A 25,383-nucleotide genomic window follows, 5' to 3' on the forward strand; every position below is an offset into this window, starting at 1 on the left:
GAGTCTGTTCCAAAGTTTCAAAAATCAGAAGGCAAATAAGAAGCAGCTCCTGTTTTATTCTTTGGCTTAAAAATCCCACTCTCATGAGTCTGGGGAGCGTCCAACTATCATTTTGTGAATGCTTAGGGCTGCACTGAGTATGGGTGAGCAAAGCAACAGGTCTTTGTAATTCAAAGGATGAATAGTTGACCCAGGTGCACTCCACACCAGATTGGGGGTGTTGTGTGACTGTCTGGATGGAGTCCAGAGCCACCTCATCCCTCTCTGCACTGGTTGGCAGCCCTTGAGGGGAGCTGAGGGAATGCATCCTACATCTCCAAAGAGGAGGTGAAAGGGAGGATGCTTCACCTAGTGACCAGGGAGGCATTTTCCAATTGCCACACTGTACAGTAACTCCTCACTTAATGTTGTAGTTATGTTCCTGAAAAATGTGACTTTAAGTGAAATGATGTTAAGTGAATCCAATTTCCCCATAAGAATTAATGTAAATGGGGGGGGGGGTTAGGTTCCAGGGAAATTTTTTTCACCAGACAAAAAACGTATACTGTGTATATATATACACACAGTATAAGTTTTAACAAACAATTTAATACTGTACACAGCAATGATGATTATGAAGCGTGGTTGAGGTGGTGAAGTCAGAGGGTGGAATATTTCCCAGGGAATGCCTTACTGCTAAATGATGAACTAGCACTCGGCTGAGCCCTCAAGAGTTAACCCATTGTTGTTAACGTAGTCTCACACTCTACAAGGCAGCACAAATGGAGGGAGGGGAGACAGCGTGGCAGACAGACACACACCCTGTGTGAGAGAGAGAGAGATGTGCATTGCCCCTTTAAGTGCACGGACCCCACTCTAAGTACATTGTCTTTAAAAAAAATCAGGAAGTTGAGACAGCAGCTAGGGCCAGCAAGCTCCCTCCATCCTGAGCCCTGTCCTGTCCTGTCCCCACCCTGCTCTATGGCGATGGGGTAAGCAGGGGGCAGGAGAAGGGGGAGAGGGGGACACCCTGACATTAGCCCCCCTCGTCCCCATTCCCCCCCCCCCCCAGCAAGCAGGAGGCTCAGGGAGCAGCTCCAAGGCAGAGGGCAGAAGCAGCACATGGCAGTGGGGGGAGGGACAGCTGAACTGCCGGCAATTGGTAGCGCAGGGAACTTAGGGGAGCGGGGAGCTGATAGGGGGCTACCCGTCCACCCTGGTTCCATGTCCCCACCAGCTAGCTGCAATGGGCTGCTCTTCCTGCAAGCAGTGGACAAAGCAGGCGGCTGCCAAACAACGTTAGAAGGGAGCATTGCGCAACTTTAAACGAGCATGTTCCCTAATTGATCAGCAACGTAACAACGAAACAACGTTATCCAGGATGACTTTAAGTGAGGAGTTACTGTATATAGCTCTGCAACGCACAAACACATCACAGCGTCTCCGCTTCTGAAAGCCTGAGCGGAACCCTACAGCAAGTTGTACACTGTCTTTGGTAGTATACTCTGATAACCATTGAAGTGTGGGGCATAGAGAGAGGAATGCACTGCCAGTGCCCGCGTCTTCTCCGTGTTAGTGACATGCGCTAGAACAGGCTGATGAACCTACTGGGATGCACCTGGTTTCCCAGTGGGCACCCGAATTTTGCAGGGTGTGGCCAAGATCCCATGTATCTACCCAAGGTTCCCAGCTGTTTCCATGAATCTGGGACCAGTTTTGAGTCTCTAAGAATGCTCCAAGCCAGGCAAGGTTTGTTTAATTTGGTTTCCATTGCAAGTGTGTTGCATTGCTCAAAACTGGGCTGACTAGGTGCTGTAAATTAGGGAGCTACAAATCCTTGCTGTCTCATTTGTTCTCTCAACTTGTTAAGCTTGTTAAGGCTTCGGGGCTTATGTAGATCCAGACAGAGATTAGAAGAGCTAGCGAGATTGGGAGGAAAAATGGAGCTATGATGCCACAGCAAAACAGAAGTGTTTTTTTGGCACGATGCAGTATTTTGTGAGATCACAGGGTACGTATTTTTATAAAATAGAGAGGAGCCCAAGCTGTGAAGTGGGGGTCAAGATCAGAACTTCTTCAAAGTCTTTTGGAGGTGCCAAGATCCAGGGTTTGAAAATGAGCCCGTGCCGGAAGGAAAACACCGATTGTGGTGATGCATACTGCTCCTAAGGGAACACAAGGAGAACCCCGCCCTACACGATAGATGACCTAAGGCAGCACAAAGCAGGGATGGGGAAATTAGTCCTATGAGTGGCAGATAAGAATCTGGATATTATGCAGTTTCCCCCATCCGCTGTCTGACAATGATGATAAGTACCCACAAGAGCCACTGATTTCATTTGGAATTGTGTGAGCTCAGCACCTCTCCAGATCAGTCCTTAAATGAGTTGGGTAATGTGTCAGATCATTTCTCAGTGGGCAATTCCATACATCCCAGAATCTCTATGCCACTTGGCAATTAACTTCTTCAGCTCAGCACTTTCTGCTTCCCCAGGGAGACGTGTGCTATAAAAATCAACCCGGCCTTAGTCCATTTTGAACTAGAAACTCAATGTAGGGTTGCATGGAGTTCTCTGCACAGCTTTTCAACATGCTTGGTTCACTGCAGTCTAGACTATTTGCTTATTCTACGTGGTTTTTATTTTTTTTCTAAAATGCTGAATGAAATAAAATACCTTCTTGTATCTTTTCGAGGGGAAGTTTTACTGTTTAACTTTCGGGGACATCTCAGGGAACTGAATTAGCTGATGAATTCCTGGGTGAAACTTATTCTGTATTTTATTTAACAGAAACACCCCAAAACATTTCTATGGCCATGGTTCAAAATACTGTAGGCCAAATTCTACCCTTGGCTACGCATGCGCAACATTGCCTGTTAAACACTCCAAGTAGGGTCACAGCAGTGGGTTGGACCATGATGGAATAATGCTGGGTTTTTAAAAAAATACGGGAGATTCCATCTGACTTAAAAGCAACTTGATAGAGTTCAGAGCTGCTGCAAAGTGGGAGGAAGGTCACAAGGCACAGACATTGAATCTGATTCCAACTCACCCTCCTCTCAGACAATCTCTGGAGCTCATAGTCCTGCAGAGTGCAAACAGCTGCCTCTCCTCTGGGGTGGTCTGGGAAATTTGCTAGGTGTAGTAGGGACCTCCTTCCACACCTTGCAACTGTAGCCACGTGAGCTGTGATTCTGCTGAATCCAGGGTTTGGGGGTGAGGAGGGTGGAAACTGCTCCCGTCTGGGGAGTATGCATGTCAGCAGTAGGGATACAGGAAATACGATTAATGTGTTAACAAGGTTATCCCAGCTAACTAAATTCAGGACGGGGAGATGAGGGCTGGAGTGTAGTGAGCTCATTGTGACAAGCAGCTCTCCGACAAAACCTTTCTGGCTGTCAGGGTGTCTGTGTTTTCCTAACACACATTGCCCGTTCCCTTCCCTGCTACTGTTCGATCACATGGCATGGCCAAGAGTATAAGGAGGTGAAGATAGAGTCACCTGTACGTGTCAGTAACTGGCCAATGGACGTGGAATTGTGGCATCAGGTGGTCAGATTTACCCAGGCAGTTGCCTAGGGTGACAGCTGTGTCATTCCTACCCTACAACTTGGACACATGTGAACAAAGCAGGCCCGTTGAGGGTGGGAGCTATGCTTTTTCTTCCTTAAGGACGTCTGACTCTTATAAAGTCTGAGGCTTTTTGCAAACCCCTCAAGCCATGTATAGGGGTTGCAAAGACATCTTGAGTCCATGAACCTTTTTTTTCTGTAATTTAAGCCCATTTTCCCCAAGAGTGATTGTTAGTTTAAAACATGTATTTGTGCTTTAAAGGGAAATCTGAGTCAGGTGGAGAAGGACACACAGCTCCTCTGAGATAGGCTGGAACATTTGGGTGCCCTGTATACACCATATATATGGTGTATGACCCGCATTTAGTTTTCATTTACTTTTGCCTTTGTTTTCATATATCCATCCCTCTCCCTCCACTGTCCCACAGTGTCTTGTCCACTTGCTGCTCCATTTTCACCCCACTTATGCCATCTCTCTTTCTTTACTCCTCTTTTCATAGAATCATAGGACTGGAAAGAACCTCGAGAGGTCATCTGGTCCAGTCCCCTGCACTCATGGCAGGACTAAGTATTATCTAGACCATCCCTGACAGGTGTTTGTCCAACCTGCTCTTAAAAATCTCCAATGATAGAGATTCTACAGCCTCCCTAAGCAATTTATTCCAGTGCTTCACTACCCTGACAGTTAGGAAGTTTTTCCTAATATCCAAACTACACCGCCCTTGCTGCAATTTAAGCCCATTGCTCCTTGTCCTATCCTCAGAGGTTAAGAAAAAAAAAATTCTCCCTCCTCCTTGTAACAACCTTTTACGTTCTTGAAAACTGTTATCATGTCCCCCCTCAGTCTTCTCTTTTCCAGACTAAACAAACCCAATCTTTTCAATTTTCCCTCATAGGTCATATTTTCTAGACCTTTAATCATTTTTTCACTCGTCTCTGGATTCTCTCCAATTTGTCCACATCCTTCCTGAAATGTGGCACCCAGAACTGGACACAATACTTCAGTTGAGGCCTAATCAGCACAGAGTAGAGTGGAAGAATTACTTCTCGTGTCTTGCTTACAACACTCCTGCTAATACATCCCAGAATGATGTTCACTTTTTTTACAACAGCATTACACTGTTAACTCATATTTAGCTTGTGATCCACTATGATCCCCAGATCCATTTCCGCAGTACTCCTTCCTAGGCAGTCATTTCCCATTTTGTATGTGTGCTACTGATTGTTCCTTCCTAAGTGGAGTACTTTGCATTTGTCCCTGTTGAATTTAATCCTATTTACTTCAGACCATTTCTCCAGTTTGTCCAGATCATTTTGAATTTTAATCCTGTCCTCCAAAGCACTTGCAACCCTGCCCAGCTTGGTATCATCCGCAAACTTTAAGTGTACTCTTTATGCCATTATCTAAATCATTGATGAATATATTGAACAGAACCAGACCCAGATCTGATCCCTGCGGGACACCACTCTTATGCCCTTCCAGCATGACTGTGAACCACTGATAACTACTCTCTGGGAATGGTTTTCCAAACAGTTTTGCACCCACCATATAGTAGCTCCATCTAGGTTGCATTTCCCTAGTTTGTTTATGAGAAGATCATGTGAGACAGTATCACAAGCTTTACTAAAGTCAAGATATACCACGTCTGCAGCTTCCCCCCATCCACAAGGCTTGTTACCCTGTCAAAGAAAGCTATCAGGTTGGTTTGACACGATATGTTTTTGATAAATCCATGCTGACTGTCACTTATCACCTTATTATTGTCTAGATGTTTGCAAATTGATTGCTTAATTATTTGCTCCATTATCTTTCTGGGTACAGAAGATAATCTGACTGGTCTGTAATTCCCTGGGTTGTCCTTATTTCCTTTTTTATAGATGGGTACTAGATTTGCCCTTTTCCAGTCTTCTGGAATCTCTCCCGTCTTCCATGACTTTTCAAAGATAATCGCTAAGGGCTCAGATATTTCCTCAGTCAGCTCCTTGAGTATTTTAAGATGCATTTCATCAGGCCCTGGTGACTTGAAGACATTTAATTTGTCTAAGTAATTTTTAACTTGTTCTTTCCCTATTTTAGCATCTTCTGATCCTACCTCATTTTTACTGGTATTCACAAAGTTAGACGTCCAATCACCACCAACCTTCTTGGTGAAAACCAAAACAAAGTCATTAAGCACCTCTGCCATTTCCACATTTTCTGTTATTATTCCCCACGCCCGCATTGAGTAACGGGTCTACCCTGTCCTTGGTCTTCCTCTTGCTTCTAATGTATTTGTAGAATGTTTTCTTGTCACCCTTTATGTCTATAGCTCGTTTGATCGTGGTTGATTTCATGGTTTCTGCAAAACAGACTGTGATCTTAATAACTCCTGTTTAACTTTTGACCCCCATGCTAGTCTGAGGGCTTCTAATTGAAATGAAGCAGCTTCTCTCATCACTCATTAATCTTCTGAATCCAAATTTTGGAATGAAATCTCTAACTTGGGGGTTTCTGAGGAGTCATTGATGCAAAACCAGAAAAATAACCTAACAAAAGTCATATTTAGGACAAACAGTGCAAAGGTCGCCTTATGGTTACTAATCTTAGGTCCCATTGGTCGCCGTTACCATAGTATGTGAGCACCTCACAACCCTTAATGTCACAACACCCCTGGGAGCCAGGGCAGTGCTGTTATCCCCATTGCACAGGTGGGGAACTAAGGCTCAGAGAGGCTGTGACTTGCCCATGGTCAGACAGGAAGCCTGTGGAAGAGCAGAGAACTGAACACAGGATTCTGGAGTCCCTACCTAGTGCCCGAACCACTGGTCTGCCTTTCATCTCGCAATGGCTAAGGGACCAAACTGAGACTCGAGAGCTCTGGTTTCAAATCCTAGCTCTCCTACAAACTCCCTGTGTGACTTTGAGCAAACAGTTTAATCTCTCAGCGCCTTAATTCCCCTGTGTGTAAAATAGGGAACATGATCCTTTTTCTCTCATGCTTTTCTGTTTTGTCTATCCAGACTATAACCTTTTCCAGCAGGGAGTAAAATTTACCTTGTGTATGTGCAGCACCTGGCACAATGGGGCCCAATCTCAGTTCGGACTTCTAGGAGCTACTGTAATAATCAGGGTGACTTTCAGAGACACAAATGGGAATTAGATGACCAACTCCCATTGACTTGCAGTAGAGGATTGGCACCAACTGTCCCTGGTGTCACTTAAACTCTCGTCCAGTAATAGACATAACCAAGCCTAGAGAACATGGAAACGCACCGTGGCAATAGCAAATGCAACATATCCCATTAGCTCTTCCCCAGGCTGTAAACACCTAGTGACGATTGAACTCAAGTATGGAGTGGAGGGCTTCCCCGCCTGGCACATTTCCTCCTTTTAATCTGTAGGTTTCTTCTTTTGTAATTCCTCTTACGTTGGTGGAAGATAAATGGAGCAAGGCTTGGAAAAAGGGCAGTAAATTATTCAGCATGAAATACCATAGGGAACCACCGTTAAAGATTCAAGGGGAAGGATCGTAGCAGAATCGCCCAAAGCAACCACAGTTTGGCAAGGTAAGCTGTGACATTCAGGGCCCTGAGGCCAAAATCTGGGGGCATCCCTTCTGATCTGATTATGACAAGGTGTAACTGAATACAGGGGAAGGAAGGCAGCCTAAGAAACTGATGCTGCAGCTCGCACATAGGAGCAGATCCTCAGGTGGCGTGAATGGGTGTAGATCCATCGATTTCAATGGAGCGACTTCAGTTTATACCAGTTGGAGTCGTGGCCCACAGAATCTATGGGTATATCTACACTTCAGGCCGGAGATGTAAATTGAGCTAAAGCTGTGATCCGGTTAGTGCGCTAAAAACAGAGTGGTGGAGGGCTAGCGGCCCTGCATACATACCTAGTGTCTCGGACGCTACATACTGGGGACAATTAGCCCCTCCCACCACTCATCCTGCTGCAGCGACGCTCTGGTTTCAGCGCTCTAGCATGATTGGAGCTAGTGCAGGTATGTCTCCAGGAGCTGGAATTTACATTTCCAGCTCGAAGTGTAGACATACCCAAAGTTAGAATAGATGAAGAAAAAACATCCAAGAAATTGCCCCTCTTACTCAGGTTTCAGGTACCCCCTGGTATTTTTCCAAGTTAAAATGCATACAATAATAATAACTAGTTCTTACATAGCACTTTTCATCCATAGAACTTTAAGGAAAAGAAGTAACAATCCCCATTTAACAGATAAGGGAAGTGAGGTGCCCATGGTCATGTAGCAGAGCCAGGCGTAGAACTGAGATCAAGTGCATCCCAGTCCCATCCATGGGGCTACCTGCTTTTCTTTAGAAAGGTCTCAGACCTTCAAGTTCAGAAACCATGGGTGTGCGAAGCCCAAATGTAATGGAACATGGTAAAATGCCTTTTATTATTTTTTGTATTGGGGAAGGGCAGGCGAAGGATTGTTTCACTGAGTCTATAACAGCATTACAAAAAATGCTGCTGCTGTCAACAAACGGAACAGGAAGTTGAATTGTGCTGTTTGTGGTATAATGCCCTTTGTGCATTTGATCCTTGCTTTTATCTCTGGATCTTTGATACTGGGTGTTCTGGAATAATTACACACTCCCTTTTCCCAGTGGACTTGATGCTTCTAATAGTATGGTTCTATCACTGCTTTCCTGCCCAGTCCAGTGTTGGCTATGAGATCACTCTGGAGGGCATTACAAGTGCAGGTTATGACTCCAATGGTAGCAGCTCTTGCAGCTCAGGATTGAGAAGAACTGGTAATGACTGCGCCAGGACTGGACTAGCAAAGCAATAGCAGGTCCAGACTGAGGTTTAGTGGCGGGGTTGTGAAGTGGGCCTGAGCCAAGGATGGATTATGGGCGCTGCAGGCCCGAACCGGGAGATATGGCATGGCACAGCCATGTGTGGGGAAAGGTTTACATGGAGCTGTGCTGTCCCCGCCTCTAGTCAATGCTGTGAGTCCCTTATAAGAACCAAATCCACTCTAAAATGGGGGTGAAACAAGGAGAAAGCGAAGGGACTAAGCTACATGGAAATGGGGGGGCAGAATGGTGGCCAGCACAGGTGGACTGGGCTGGTGAATGGGGAGAAGTCTCATGAAGCCCCTTCCTGCTCGAGTGCTAACATGCAGGGGACATCGATGTGCCAGCTTGAGTAAAGCCAGGGGGGGAACCTCAGCTTGGGTAGGGGTGAGGCCAACTGGCCTTCCTGGGGAAGTGGCAGAACAGGGGGCAGGGCCATGGTTCAGGTGCGGGAGGCCCCCCCCAATTCTAGGGGGTGCAGTGCTTCTGGGGGAGGAGGTATGTCGGCAGGGGTTGGGCCCTGGGTTCCCCTCTTCCAGCATGCCAGCAAGTGCCAGGAGGCTGATGCTAGGTGGGTGTAGGGTGACCAGGTGTCCTGATTTTATAGGGACAGTCTCGATTTTTGGGTTTTTTTTCTAATATAGGCTCCTAGTATCCCCCACCCCCTGTTCCAATTTTTTACACTTGCTGTCTGGTCACCCTAGATGGGTGTGGGAAGATATCTTTCTCCCAAAGGCGATGCAAGAGTCAATAGTGAGTCTGGTCCTTCCCTATTCAAGCAGGAGGCTGCCAGCCAGCCTCCCATCAGCCGGTGGGCTTGGTCCTCCCTCGCTCCAAAGTGGCTATGTCTGCAGGAGCCTTCCCTTTGAAAGCCCTGGTTTTGTATTTTTAGCGTGGGTTGGTTTAATGACCCGCTCCCGAAGTGCTGGTCTTGTAAAAGACAGTTGTCATGGAAACCTGGGGTGAGAATAGGGACGCCACATGGCTCTTTGCATTGTCCAGTGGATGGGCTCGTTCTCTGCTCAGATGTGTGAATGTTTGTGAAGGATTAAAATTCAACGGAATCCGTGTCAATGGGGAAAGGGATTGGCAGCAGGAGCTCAAAGACCATAGAGAGGAAATCAGAGGTTCAGCCGTACCACAGACCCTTTGGTGTGTTTTGTCAGCAGCCCCACCCTGGAAGGCATCATTACATTTCCCAGGCTGATGTGGGAAGTACCATCTCCCGTCCTTAAAGCTGGTCTGCACTAGTGGAATTCACCACTGATAAGATGAGTAGAAGCAGAGTGCTCTTTACCTAGGTTATAAACTCTTTGAGGCAGGGACCATCTTTTTGTTCTGTGTTTGTACAGCACCTGGCACAATGAGCTCCTGTTCCTGACTGGGGTCTCCTGGTGCGGCTGCAATAGAAATAATAATACATGTAATTCCGCAGCTCGTCTCCTCTAATTGGTACGAATGGGTGAACTGCAAATGCTCGGTTTTGCATTTGAGTTTAAATAAGCCAAATTTTCTCTCAAGAGCCTCTGGCCTGCGAGAGGGGGCTGCTCTCTCATGAGACTGGTTTATCTCCTGTGCTTTTTAGCAGAGTTGGTTGAAAATTTCTGAATTTGAATCACCCCCACGTCCACTAAAAATCAGGGTCATTTTTTTCGCCAAACCTTTGGCGAAAAATGTGCTTATTTTCAGACCTGCCCTACTTTTGATCACTTGAAATGCTGTGAGAATATTCCCCTGGAGTTGTGTGGATTGGTCCCAGCTTGGAAGCTACAGCAGAACAGTACCAAAAATCCCCCCAAATCCTGGAAACATAAAAGCTAAATTTCAGAACAGTCAAAGTTTAATCCAAGTTTGGCTCCAGGCTCAGGGCTGGGAGCTCTTATATTTCTGGACCTGACGGACCATCCGTAGGACCATATCTTGATGTCCTTACTCAGTCTTCATTCGTGCCAAACTCCCTTTGACTTCAATGAGCATTTTACCAGATTAAGAAGTTAGGGTTGATCTCCCATGGGTTTCACTGTGGAAAGGGATGGTGGACTCTGGGCCAGCAAATCTCCACGAGGACCCCCTTGCAGACCATCGCCTTCCGCTGCCCCACTGGGGGACAAGTTGCCCCTGTGCTGTAAAAGAAGGCCCCAGGGCCTACCCACAAACCCAACATCTCTTCCCGTATCCTTAGAAACCAAGGCCATCTGCCTGGAGGCTCTGTGCCTCTGGCATGCATCAAGGCCGCCGCTCCAGCACTGCCGGTGACCGTCCCCTGGTGTTGGCTCCCACTTGTGGTGGGCTCGATGGTAAGGATCAGACATTCCCAGGCCGTATTATCTCTTCTGACCAAGCTCCACAGGGCCTATGTATCCACCCAATCTCCATCCTCTCCCCTGGCACAGACACCAGGCCCACCAAAGTCTCTGTGGATTCAGAGGGTGGAGGGACTGAGCCATGTGACAGCAACAAACCTAACAAGAAACCTTCAAGTTATTAAGAGGTGGGCCTACTGTGTATAATGAAACGTGTCACCAGGGAATAGCAGCATGTAAAACACCATTTCCAACATCCTCTTTGCCCAACAACCCAGCACAAGGAAAATTATTTGGTGGTGGTAAACATAATTTGTTTTTTTCCAGTCATCATCCTGTCTTTGTGCTTGGGCGGCAAAATGCTGAGGCAATTGTAGTAGGCTGGTTTACAGTTCTCTAGCTGTTTGTTGGTTCTCTCCCTCTACCATGTGTCAAGCTGTAGTCACTGGGAAGGAAATTCTGCTTTGCCGGTTCTGGGAGGTCGTTCCTACTGTCGAGTGCCAAGAGGATGCAAGTAGTGTCTTGGTGCTAGAAGCCAGTAGCGTGTAAGCCCTTAGGGGAGGAGCCATCTTTATGTTCTGTGTATGTACAGCACCAAGCACATTGGGGTCCCAGTCCAGTGACTGGGCTCCAAGGTGCTACCACCGTACAAACAATAACTACGATTCCTCTTTCTCAGTCCTGATGGCTCTGCTGAAGTGGCGTGGCCAGTGGCCACAGGACTGGTTTTGTTTCCTGACACTGTATTTCTCTTAACCCTTCAGAAAATGAGTTCCGGGGCGAGCTGCTGAATCAAAGGTGGACACGTGGAGAAAAGCTCAGCAGTTGTGAGACAACAAAAAGCCTACACAGCAGACACATCAAGGTGAGCAGGCAGGGCAACCTTGCCAGAGCCTAGCAGCAAAGCAGTCTAGAAGTCCTATTCCCCCTGCTTTGTGGGACTGTAGACTGCACCATTAGAGAATCGTATTACCTGACCTTCCCTGCAGCATAAAAAGATGAAATACACACACCCTGCACAAAGGCCCATGCACTGTTTCAGGCTCTATGGAGGCTGTGGGTTCTACTGATGCAGACAGAACCCAAAGTGAATTGTCTCCAAAGCAAGAATTAGCAGAAATGCCTACCCATCATGAATCCCAGACACCAGGTATAAAAGGAGAGCGGGCCTTCAGCTGTAAAATTTGGATCCAGATCCATGTCTGGAATTTTTTCAATCCTTTCCTTCCCCACGACCCGTCGTTCGGGTATGCTTGTGTCTGGAGATCTGAGTAAGGCCCATCTCTGATTAAAAAGGCTCTTTCTCTAAGACACAGGCTCCTTGGAAGAAGCCCCTTGTACACCAGGTGAAACCTCAAAGCTTTAGAAGGAGATAAATGGGTCATTCATTCATGAACCCAGCCTGTTAGACGTATGAGGGAGAGGAAAGCAACTCTGATGTTCTCAACACAGCAGCTCTTTTAGGGAAAAGTGTCGCAGCTGTGACCTTGTGAAACACTGTCAAAACTCATGGCCGATTCGAAAGCTTTAATTCAACATAAAACTGGGCTGCTCGCTATACAAATGACACTTCCTGCTTTCTCTTTGGCCCTACCAAGAATTGTCTTGATAACAAAACAGCATCATGTGATGGACTATCAGTCCATTCGAATAGCCGAGAAATCCCCCTGTAACTGATGTTCATTTATTTCTCCCAAATCGAAAATTGAACCTATCTGCAGAAAAACCTTCTCTGCTTAGCCAATTGTGAGCTAATGGCTAGTGCTGTCCGGAATGCTCATGCCCTGGGAAAGCACAGTAAGCAGATGTTGCTATATTTAAAACGGGTTCATTATGACTTTGATACTGGACCTGCCAGATAAGCACTTTCTTTGGATTTAATAAGACTATTGTGTGTGACTAAAACAAGGATTAAAAAAAATTATTCCTAATAATACTTAGCATTCAGCATTTGCAAAGCAAATATTCACTGATTGTCACAAACACCCTAGTTGTGGTGTGTTGTTTATGCCCATTTTGCCAATGGGGAAAGCGAGGCAGAAAGGTGAAGGGATTTGCCCACGGCCGCAGGATAAATCTTAGCACTGGGATTAGGACTCAGGAGTTTGACTGATGACTGACAACTGGTAGATATCTTAAAAATACAACCCCACAGCTTCAGAAGTTCACAGGCAAGTCAGGAAGTGGTCATGATAGGATTAATGGGTTTACCCAGAGTATTATGGAATGGAGTCATTTTACTTCCTGCTTCGTCATTTGCGAGGGTTGAGCACCCACCCCTTTTCCCCATCCTTCCTGTGATGCAGTCAAATAAAGCAGCAAGTTTGCAGCCTGCAATCCTGAGAGTGGATTTATTTGTTGTTGCACGGAGCAGTCCCTTAAGGACTGCATGTGCTCACCTGCCCATGTCCATGAACAGTTACATTGTGTGTGTGCAGAGGTTGGGCCTGGACACACATACGCGCACACTTGTGCAAATTTGGACCTGATCCTGCAAGCCTCTACTTATTGGACCAATCCTTGCATGGGTAAGAACTGCTCCCCTAAGCAACCGTTTGCAGGGTCTGGTCTTATATTATTAAATCTAAGATAACCTTTACTAAAAGGATTGCCGGCTTTTCAGACAGCTTTCCCCTATATATCACACCTCTGAAGTCAGGTTAGGAACACTTTTAAAGATGTCGCTCTGCACATCAATGCAATGAAGTATCCATAGACTGTTACGCAGCTACGTAAACCTTATGGAAGCCCAGCAGGAGATCGTCGTTTGGACTCGGATAAAGTGTTTAGATTTCATGTCTGTGTTTATGCAGATACATAAAATATAAACATCTCCTTTTTATGAGGTTCGGTTGTGATTTGCAGTCTGTAGAACGGTGCAGCGGAGAAGGACAATGTGGTGTGTGGTGGATTTTTACAGGTTTGAAATGAGCTATCAGAAGAGGGATGGGTAGACTTACTCTTTCAACAGACCCAGCTGAGCCCATCCGTCTGGAAACCACAGTTCATAATTGTCCTGGGCCCTGGCCCTGCATAGGGAAAAGAATCTCTCTCCTTCTCCCCTTCCCCACCTCTGAATTCTTTTACGATCTTAAATGCCAGGTGAACAGACTATTAAATAGCAGGACGTTTGTGTGGATGAAGGCTGGTAGAGATTACATGACTAGGCCCATCAGAACCCATGGTTTGGCATAACCGCCTGGCACTAAACATGATGGCAATTTATGGGAGGGACATGCAGCAGCACTGTGACAATTTCCTGAGCTTGTACTACATGGGTGGTGGGGGGGGGACCTTATGAAAATGCCAACTTATTACAGAGCTTGAAAACAATGGTGTTGAAGAACTGCAGTTTCCCTTTTAAGGATGAGAGAATTGTTTGTACATCCTAAACCACTCAGAGCTCTGGGAGGATGAAGTGTTTGGATTGCATGTTGTAGCACTTTCAGTAGGAAACTCTATGTAAACCTAAGCTACCGCATAAGAAATTACCTTGGCCTAGTGCCTAAATGTCAGCCCTGTGCATGCAGATGATACAGCTCTGGCTATGTCAGATGTGATGCCATGTAGCAGCTTTTCTGGTCTGTTTCCCCCATGCTCTGCTCTTTCTACAAAGCATTAGCACTTGGTAAATGTTTCATTTGTGCCGTAAGTTTTAGCAAATGAAAACTGACAGTACAGCTTCATTAGGATGTTTATTATCCAGCTGTAATTTTTAATTTGGGGGTTGGTATGAGCTGCAATCTTACACATAAAGATGTCAAGGAGAAATCCTCCCAAGACTTGAAGCCGGAGAAATCCACGCGGGGTGTCCTTTCTCTAAAGCAGCGAGGGAGCAAAAAGCAACCGCTAGTTTATTCAGCTGCGATGGGGATTCACAATGGGTGGAATGTCAGGAGGATTTAAATCAAGCAGCAGGGAGGACCCTAAAGGGGAAGAAGAGGGAGGGGGGAACCAACCTCTGAGTGTGGTTACAAAATAACAGCTGGGAGCTACAGGGCTGATGTGCAGGCTTCAAGATACATTCTGCTTTTTAAAAGTAGAGGGGGCTTTAAGCTAATTTCCCTCCCCCCCTTTTTTTCCCTTTTAATTAACAGCTACAGCGGGCCCATGGTGCCAAAGTCATTATCATTTCATGGAATGTTTGCTGGAAAAATACTTTTGGGGGAGTGGGAAGGGAGGTTCTTAGAGTCTGATCTTTAAACTCTTGGTTGATGTAATGTCATTGGGCCACCTTCTGATCTCACTTGGACCAGGTGTAACTGCATTGAAGTGAAAGGAGTGGTCCTGGTGTGAGGGTGGGGAGGAAAAAAGTGAAATCAGAATCGGGTCCCTTGAGCCTTATCCTGGTGGTTGCACACTTGTTCCAAGGGACATTGTTGATTTCCGGATGCAAAGCTAATTCCCCAGCAGGGCAGATAACTGAACCTCTAGCTATCCCTATTCTAGTTGACTCACACTGACAATGTCAGGAGGCAGAAACTAAGGGCTTGATGGTGCCTGGTGCTGAGTTCCCCCAAGAGCTCTTCCTGCCAGATGCTGCGTGTGTTAGTTACCTGCACGGCCAAGCTCGCTCCCCTCCATTCAACCTACTTCTGGGGACAGGCCCAGAGCTTCAAATGAACATGTGCCTCTCTTGGAGGGGGCGCGTGCTGGCCTGGGGCCCTGTGATAGTGCTACCTCTTGGGGCGTGGGGGACATGTGCACACGATAGCGCCGGCTGCTTTTGAAGGAGCAGGCGATACGTTAGTAAAGCTTAATGAAGCTGCCAGTTAAACCGTCCCCCCTGTCTAGCAATGTTTTGCAACCAATAAATTATCTTAGCCCAATTGTAATGACATATGTAATTTAAAAGCGTCAATCTATTAACCACTTGTGTGGGTTGATCAGTGCTTTAATCTTCTAAGGGCTCTCCTGGAGGATGTGGCACTTATGTGAGAAAGCGGCCTGGCTCTCTCCTTCCTAAATAGGATCTGGGCTGGCTTACAAACGCTGGATTGTGGCCTGGGGATGGAGTGGCGGGCAAGCTGCATCACCCTGGCAGGCGCTGTGCCTGGGACGCACCCCTGGGAAGCACAGCTTCTCCAGAGCGCCCCTGTCCAGGTGGGGAATACCACATTGCTTACTGCGGAGATGCAGCTCTCTCCTCTCCAGGCTGTTCCACTGTTCAGCCTGGGGGAGTGAAGGGACTTGCCCACCCCACCCACGTGCTTAGGGAGGCGCAGTGGGGAACAGCAGCTGCACTGAAGACCTGAGATATGTAACACCTGATCGGGTGGCACTACTTACTCCCTCTTGCTCCCCTCCACAGCTGGGTTAACGTTGGGTGTAATATTACTGCCTCCTCTTTGAGGGAACTGCCAAATGGCCTTTTGGGGTAGGGACGGGGGAAGAACTGAAAACATCGGACCAAGAATCATTATTCAGTCCGTTTTGCTGGAGAAACATGATGTTTCTTGTATCGTTTTCCTTATTAGCTTTTGCTGGGCTGGTTTCAGTTTTTTTTTTTTTAAACTAAAGTGAAAACTTCCTTTTCTGTCTGTAGATGAGACCTAGGTTCTTGTCAATGGAATTGGTATATACCTACAAATGAACACTCATGGAAACTCTTGTTTTTTGCTTTTTCTTTCCATTTAAAATCAATATTCCATTCAGAATCCCCACCCCTCTTTGTCGAAACGAATGCTTTCTAAGTAGGTTTATTTCTTCCAAGCTCTGCAGTGCTCTTGAATATACATAAAGTATTAACGCTGACCTTGGGGAATTTCAGCATGGCCCTTAATGATATATTTGCATAGAGCTGTCAAAACGACAACAGGGGCTCCACCCGATGAGGGGTTGAGAGGTGTGCAAAGGCAGTCACACGTGGGTGTCTTAAAGAACAAGAGATGGAGCATGAGCTTAAACAAGTTCAAATCGTGTTTAATACTTCCGTTAGCACCAACAAACATTTGGTGGTTGTTTCATTGGAAGATAAATGTGGGTGTTTAAGAAAAAAAAAAGAAAAAGAAAAAACCATACATATTTCATCAAATTAAGCTTCAGATCTATAGTGTATCATTATTATTATAGCACTAGAGTAGTGTTTTAATTATTATACTTGTGTAGTACTAATGTGTGTGTTTGTTTACTATCAGTTTCAATTCGTGCCTTACTCAAGCAAAACTCCCATAGAAGTTTATCTGAGTAAGGGCCTCGTGATTTGGCCCTATAGTATTAAGATGTTATTAACATTATTCAGCTTAGGGAAGGGCCAAGGGGCCCCAACCCACATCAGGGGTTCGTTGTTCTAGGAAGGGGAAACAGAGGTGAAGTGACTTACTCAAGGTTACACAGCCAGTCAGTCAATGGCAGAGTTTGGGAGAGAGCCCAGGTTTCTTTGACATCGAGTCCCAGGACCCTATCCACAAGGCTGTACTGTCACAAAGCACTGGGATAGGAAATCCACTAGGGACTTTGCTACTGGTGTTGATTTTACATGGAAGTTGCTCGTATATTATGGTAATAGATGGCCCTATAAAATTCTAAGGTAGGTAGCTAGTTCTATAGTGTCCTTGTGGTATTATGAATACGCTATTGAGCTCATGTACTATGGGGTTAGCATTCTGTAGTTCTTTAGTGTAGTGCAGTATTCAGATCATCAAAGCCGTGTTACATTATTACAGAGATCCAGAATAAAAGATCATTGCAGTGCAGGGAAATGCCGAGAGGTTTTCATAGGGGGGCAAGGGAGATAGTTCTGTTTTTTCAGTCTAAGTTAAAATAATAATAATACAAATCTGGGTAGTTTTCCAACCGGGTTATTATGAACACTAGTGAGAAACCAAATGGAAATACCCTGTCAGTCTCCAGGACTGCCAACATGCTCTATGTGACCTGAAATTTCATGTTAAAATGATCTGTCTAGAAGACTTCTCACTGATGAGGCAAAAACTAAAGGACAGTGGTTTTGTATAAGCCTCATGCATGTGAGCCTGACAACACTGAGATCTCAGGATGTTCACAGTTGGCACTGTCAGCTTAAGCCACCAGAGAAAGGTATAATGGGGCTCAAAGGAGAACGCTTCCTTGTATTTTTGCACCTTGCTGGGAAATGTCACCCAAAGAAAAAACGGTTTATTTTCTAGTCTAATGATCTTTAAAAACCTGACAGATGTTTGTGTTTGCATGACTCTCATTCCACGCTGCTTTATGGGCTCTGGGTATGGGCAGAACTTTATTTCAGACAGGCCCACCATTTCAAAAGTGCATGCCTGTGCGTGCATGTCTTCCAGAACTATTAGCCTCCATCTGAGCGTGCTATTGGAAATCCATCAAATTAGGAGGGCAGTGTGCCATATAGAGGCTCTCCCCTTTCAGCACTCCACCAACAGGCCCCCTGATAATCCAGTAACCATTTAAAGGGGCTTTCGTGCGCTCAGGAGAAAGGCACATGCCATGCGGCTATGTCTCCTTCCCCTACAGACATTAAATCTCACGTGTGTTGCATCCCCAGTGTAAAGCAGAGGAATACATCAAGCTCATGCTTGTAAGCTAGAATTGGAAGTCAGAAGGTGATGTTTTTATCTGACTCGAGCAGAGAGAAACCAATGATATGAAAAATACTTGTGGGTTTTACAGATGGAGAAGAGAGCAAGAGAATTCTCTTTCCAAGCCAATGCTAGCACTGAAAAGAGCTGGGTGAAATTTGTAAGACGTCTTTTTTTTCCCCCACCAAAAAATGCATATTCAGATTGACCAAAACATTTCACCAAGTCCCCAAATTGTTTTTTTGGGGGAAAAGGGCATGGGAGGGGGGAATTAAAAATTTCAAAAAAGAGTCGAATTTTTTTATTTTGACTGTTTCTAAGTGAAATTTTTGTTATTTCCATTCCAAATGCCCTTTTTGTTTTGAATTTTGCATCATTTGAAAGTAAAACCCCTCAAACTAAACGGTTCATTTTGAATGGAATATTTTGTTGGACTTTTTGACTGTCGTTTTGCAAATAAAATAGTCGTGAGTTAACCCACAGTTACTTTTTGTTCCGTTATTTTTGGTGCAGCTACTGCACAAAAAAATCTGTTACTTGCACAATTCCAGTGCTCCCCTAGGATTTGAAACCATGTTACTCCACAATAGTATGTGTCTAATGTAAAATATTGGACTAGAATGTACAGAATTTAGAAAGTTTTTAATTCCGCTTGACAAAACATGTTAAATAGGTAGGTAGTTGAAATATGGGATTGTTAATGCAAGCCACGCCCTAACTCATTACTGCCCCCAATGCCCAAAGCAAATCTTATTAAGGAGCTCAAAAAGTCTATTTATCCTATTTTGATGAGTTCCCCAGTGCTGTAGCCATGTGAAGCTCTTATCAAGAAATAGAGGGTCTTATCCATGGGAAAATGTGAAAAGGATACATTGCAAAGCCAGCTGATCCAGCCAGCCCATATAACACTTCTTCATTCCAGTACTTGCAGCACCAGCAGGTCAAACTGCCAATATCCCTCTGCCTTTTCCACTTGTGGTCATGTGATGGTCCGTCCAAGCTCTATACAGTTGTTTCTTGTAGTAGCTGCAAAAAGCAGTGGTGCCAATGATGCTGACCTGTATGTGGGCAGGAAAGCTGGGTGGCTTGCCAAACCTCTCTTCCAAGTCCCAGTGGGATGCATTTGCACCCAGACACTTTGTGCATGCTCCAGCCCTGGCCATTCAGAGTTCCGGCCTATTTTTCATCCTGTGTAAGTGATGTATGCGTTCTCCTTTGATGATCGAAGCCCCTGTGTGTCTGCAAAAGAGCAAAGACCCAGAAGTCCCTCCTGCATTTTATGCAAAAGCTTGTTTGAAAATATGGGCCGCAGTGCATACTCCTTCCAGCTCAAAGAGAGGGTCGGTAGTTCAGTCTCCATGGTGACTTAATCCATGGTCTATCTTCTGAGTTTGCTAACAAGAATGGGTTAATTGGTGACTGGCTTTCTGAGTGATTAGGAGCATAAATACATTGCACATACTGTGTATGAGGGTACCAACTTCTAGGCACTAGCAGTGCTTAACTGGTACAGTTATGAACTAGCTATCTAGGCTCCAGGCTCACTTTCCAGTCTACCTTCCTCAAAAGGGCAGGATTAAGACCTGAATTTTTGTCCCTCTGTATTTTATTCCCTTGAAATTGAAGCTTTTTACACCACAGCGAAGAAGTGCTTCCTGTTGTCCTTTAAAAAAAAAAAAAAAAAAGTCGATACGTTGCAAATGGCAAGGTGCTCTGGAACAAGGAATACCACAGCTGTTAGCTCCATCAGTAGGAGTTAGCAGTTTGCAAGCAGCGCCCATTACGCTTTCTGCAGCCCTCTCTATTCTCTGCTTTTTGAATAATTTATCTGCAGGAAATCCAAATTGCCAAGGCCCCAACAGAATGCTTGCCAATTTCTCTGGGAAAACTGACAAAAAAAAAAAAAAACCTCTAGATTTCATTTCAGCTGAACATAGCCGCCTAGCAATCAAACATATTAGTTCTATTGTACAGCATGCATCGGAAGGCATTAGCGAGCTAGCTGAGAGCACGGCACATTTGAAAGGCTCATAAATGTAATGAAGTCCTGTTGACACCTGCTCCTCTCCACACTTTAAATGTGAGCCATTGGTCCATGGGGAACCAGGGCTTTAAAAATAGAAATTATAGTAATTGTCTTCTGGGTTATTGGGAAGGTTGTAATAAACGTAGAAAATAACGCTCTGGCACCACAAGACTGTCGCTGACAGGATGCATAAATTACTCCAGGTTTTGATATTTTCCAGCCCCCCAACAAATGACATAAATCACTGGATGCTAGTGCTGCATTACCAGGGGGCGGAAGGGAGGGCTACGCGGGGAAATTTCATCTTGCTGATTTGAGACATTTTCTTCAGCGGTGGCACCTCAGGGGGCTTTGTCATCTCCTGGCTTTTAGAAACTAAAATAAACACCTTCGTATGAAAAATACAGGTGCAAATCGCACTTTCTGCCCGTTCACTTCTTACAGTAAAGAAACACACACACACACTTTTTGAAAGGATACGTTCAAGAACTTAAGCAGAATTAGAGTAGGCATTTTGAGTCAGACATTTAAATACAGCCTCTCCTGCTCCTCATTGAAGAACAGATCACGTGGCCAATAGCTGGCTCTTGTGCTGGGCTTTATTCCAATGAGGAGCCAGCGTGCTTTGTTTTCATTATACACTATGCCAGCGGAGCAACAGAAAAGGGAAGCAGCACCATACTGCTCATTACGGTGCATGCTCCAGCTGCACTTTCCAGTTCTGTTCCCTTCCTTCTCCTTTTGAATGTATTTAACCAATGCTAGGAGTCCACACACCCGCTATTTAAACAGTGGTTTTAGTTTTTCGAGCCACTTCGTTTTGTTACATTGCAGAAGCTCATCACATGACGGCCAGCAGGACTTTGTTGAGATGAGAACACTTAGTCAGGGACATTCTGTGCAGAAGGTAATTCACCCTTATTAGGACAAATCGGGTTTGAATGTTCTTGTTCTCTCTCTAAACCAGACCTGTATGATAAACATGGGGATGGAAATGTATTCTCTTCTCCCTCCTCCTCCATGCAGCCGTTTTAAATGGACACTAGAATCCCAATTCTTTGCACCGCTTGGATAACGTTAAAGATGTTTGGCTAGCCAGGAGTTCAGGTACTCAGGAGTCAAGGAATTGCAACAGAAGCAGAGTAATTCCACACTAATGCCTGTGTCAGGAGACAGACTGACCGCTCAGTGGAAAGGGAAGTCCGGCAGTCCTAATCAGGAATCCACTGTACCTCATCAGAAACACTTACATCCATATTAAAAAAAAAACTTGCTTGGTTCCTGCTCCGCTTGAGTCCATGAGAACAGACCTCTGCCTCTACATAGAGTTAATAGAAGATCAGGATCCAAATTGATGTGTGTGGGGGGGATCTTGCTCCTGGTTACTTCTTTATATATCTGGATTGGAGCAGGGCACAACCCTGCCGATATAAAGAAGTCTCTAACTTCAGACATCTCTTTGACCATCTTTAGGATGACATGGAAAGCTGATGCCCTGCCCGCTTTTGAAAGTTTTTAAAGATCCATTGGTGTGTTTCATAAGAGCCTATTCCTATTATTTTAGCTTCTAACTCCTGTTGTTAGACTCTGCCTATTGAGATTGCTTGCGAGAGGGCGCTGGTTTTTACTGGGGACTGCTGGTGCTGCTGTAATATAAATAATTATTTCTCCTCATCCTGCCTAAGCTGTTGCATGGTACTGACTGTTCAACAGATGCCCGCTGCACCCCAGAGGTGGCTGCATGGCAGCTTTCACTACTTCACGGTTTGTTGTGATGCTTAATTAATTAATGTTGAGCACTTTGAAGTCCCAAGTATTATTTATTCATGTTGTCATTCCCTACTGAGCATAATGTTTGATGTCCACAATCTAGAGGTCATCAGGATGCCTCCTTCCATCTGTGTAAAATTTCTCTGAGTGAAGGTAGAGGGGTGCTGTCAAGCGCGCCAAGGAAAAAGCTACACAGAAGATGCTATTCATAGTGCACAACAACAACTTTATTGACTATAAAGACATATGAACAATACAACATGCCCTATACTCTCATGCCAATAGATGGTGATTTTTATATACACTAACGCTCTACAAAAGGCAGATGCCACTTTTATTGTCTAGAAATTTCATAATAGAGGGAATTCATTTAAGGCTGCACAGAGCAATCTTCAGAGCTTGTGGTTTTAGACAAATAAGCTATCTGTCCTATATCTTACTGCTCGCTCAAGCCCCTGCTTGCAGCCTGCCAACAATAACAGCCTTGATCATCTGCTTCTCCCACAAGCATCTCTGTGCTGTCTCCCACAAGGCCCCTTGTGGGTAAGATAAAGCTCCCAGTCAAAATACAGCCACTGTCTTACCCGCCTTCAAAACCCTCCTCAAAACTCACTTCTGTTGCAATGCACACAGAAAGCTGCCATCTGCTGGAAGCCGGGCAGATGGCGAGTTGCTATTATGGGCGAGACAGTGTAGCCTAGTGGACAGTGAACTGGATTGGGCATCGGAAGACCTAGGTTTTATTTCTGGCTCTGTCATTGGCCTGGTGGATGACTTGAGACAAGTCACTTCATGCCTCAGTTTTACCATTTGGGGTAATGGGATAATGACTTACCTCCTTTGAGATCTACTGATGGAAAGTGTTACAAGAGATAGCAGTTATTATTATAACCACTACTGATTGGCTGAGAACTGCACCCACAGCTGCGCTCTGCGAAAACATCCCCTTACGTTTGTTACCCATCTTCCTCCGTACTTTTTAGTCTTATCCACCTGATATGTCTCATCTTGTAAACTATGAGGGGTACAGTCTGTCATTTTACTGTACGTTTGTACAGCATCTAGCACAATAGGACACTGACCTGGTGGAGCTTTCTAGGCGCTACACCAATATAAACGTTATAATAATAATGCCTGTGCAGATCCCAGTGACCTATTAAAATGATGACACATACATGTTAAATAATACTCCTTAAAAGCACATGGAAAGAGTTGCATGGCACCTTGCTGAATTTTTTTTTCCAGACATGAGCCCCGCTATGTCTGATGCAGTGCTGGAATAGCCACATAACCCAAAGAGGGAGTGAAATGCCAAAAATGTGGTGGTTGCATTCAGATAAAGTTCTAAAAGTTTAGATGCTAATCAGAACCTCATCCAAAACTCGCTCAGGCTCGGTCTTCACTGCCAAACAATAGGGACCGCTTTGCATCAAGATCGCTAGTGCCATGTAAAATCCTTGTGGAAACAAGGCACAAATAGTTATTATATCGATGTTGTTAGGCAAGGTCAACCCTCGCCTAGGATGAACATAACATAAGAACATAAGAATGGCCGTACTGGGTCAGACCAAAGGTCCATCCAGCCCAGTATCCTGTCTGCCGACAGTGGCCAATGCCAGGTGCCCCAGAGGGAGTGAACCTAACAGGCAATGATCAAGTGATCTCTCTCCTGCCATCCATCTCCACCCTCTGACAAACAGAGGCTAGGGAACAGGAGTACTTGTGGCACCTTAGAGACTAACAAATTTATTAGAGCATAAGCTTTCGTGGACTACAGCCCACTTCTTCGGATGCATATAGAGGCTAGGGACACCATTCCTTACCCATCCTGGCTAATAGCCATTAATGGACTTAACCTCCATGTTAAGGGTGAACAGATATCCCGATATTATCAGGACCATCCCAATATTAGGGGCTTTGTCATCTATAGGTAACTAGCCCTTCCTCCGCTCCCCAAAAAACAGTGTCCCAATTTTTCACACTTGCTATCTCTTCACCCTATCTACACCCTACCCAACTTGGGATTGACCTCAGCTGGCTACATACAGGTTAAAACTACAGTGCCTTGCCTCAATTAGGGTTTCACACCAATTTAGCTGTCTCTCTGGAAAAGCACACACTTTTCAGTCAAGGCATAGCCTTGTCTGCAAACCTGAGCCTACTGAAGTCAATGGGACTGCTCCATGTGGGTAAAGGTAAGCATGTATGCTTGCAGGATTGAGACCCTAGTCTGTAAATCTCATAGGAATGGGTTGGCTTGCAATATTCCCAGGAGAGACTGGTTCACGTCGGGCTTGGGATAGTTCAGTATAGCCCTCTTTGCAGGTGTGCCAGCAATTCTGGGGGACGTGAAAGCAGGAAGCACAAAGGTGCATGTGTGTGTAAATGTTTTTCCAGAAGGTCTGCTCTAGTACAGAGAGGAATTAATTCAGGGAAGTCCTATGGCTGGCAGGATAAATAGGCTTGGCAGAATTTGATTTTTATTTTTGTATCATTTTGATGGATAATATTGATATTTGTTTACTTTTAAGGCTCTTTTTTAATTTTGATCAATTTAAATGTTCTGAGTTGGACAAAATTATGGGCCTCAGGATTTTTTTTTTTTTTTTCTATTTTTATTGATTCAAATGTTCACTGTTGGGGGAAGTTATGGGAGGTCAGACACTAGGTGGGGTCTGACACTAATTATTCAATGACAGTAGACAGTGAGATACCAAAAGTTAAAGCTTTATAACCATTAAAACACAAGTTGTCAACATGATGTGTGAAAATATACAAAGTAAATATCTTGAAATCAAACTCCAAGTTCTCAAGCAGCGTTTTTCTTACTTTGCCTATCAGTGAATTTCAGTGATCATCGATAGGAAATATTTTGTCATCGGTTTGTGTGTGTATGATGAAATCAACATTTACCAATAAAAATCCAATCCTTCCAAACCGAGGCATCCAGGAGGTCAGAAGAGATGGTCACCCTAGTCCCTTCTGACCTTAGAATGTATTACATTTTTCTGAAGTTAACTGAATTTCTGGTCATTTATTAAAGGATTGATTTGAGTTTGGGGGAAAGTTTCTGATATCCCCTAGTTACCATGTCTGTTAATAGAGCAGGATCGTTGTTTGTGAAGGGAAAATGTCTTTGTACCTTAGTCCAGCGATTACAGCACTAGGTGGGGTTTTGAAGACCTGTGGGTAACATTTCCCCTGTGCAGAGGACCAACACAAGCCCTCTTCACCTCTTAAGTCTCATTAAAACCCTTACAATGGGGTTTAATGATACTTCCAGGGTGCATAGACCTGGAGCTGGGCTTGTGCAGAGGGGAGAATTTCACCCATTATGATTTTACTCCGTTCTAAAGTTCATCTGGTCATGCTGAAGTTCATCTGGTTCCCTCAAGGCTGTAG

At 45.0% G+C, this 25,383-nt stretch overlaps 1 protein-coding gene across 7 annotated transcripts in view; it reads left to right on the plus strand.

Moving 5' to 3' along the window:
- Positions 1–25,383, plus strand: part of MYT1 (myelin transcription factor 1) — a 109,502-nt gene that overhangs the window by 26,929 nt on the left and 57,190 nt on the right. For all 7 annotated transcript variants that reach the window (XM_034787544.1, XM_034787547.1, XM_034787549.1 and 4 more), the window contains exon 2: positions 11,421–11,521. The gene's annotated coding sequence lies outside the window, so the exon portion shown is untranslated. The remainder of the gene's footprint in view (positions 1–11,420; positions 11,522–25,383) is intronic.

This window comes from Trachemys scripta, chromosome 12 (genome assembly GCF_013100865.1).
Source record: "Trachemys scripta elegans isolate TJP31775 chromosome 12, CAS_Tse_1.0, whole genome shotgun sequence".
Lineage (NCBI taxonomy): Eukaryota > Metazoa > Chordata > Testudines > Emydidae > Trachemys > Trachemys scripta.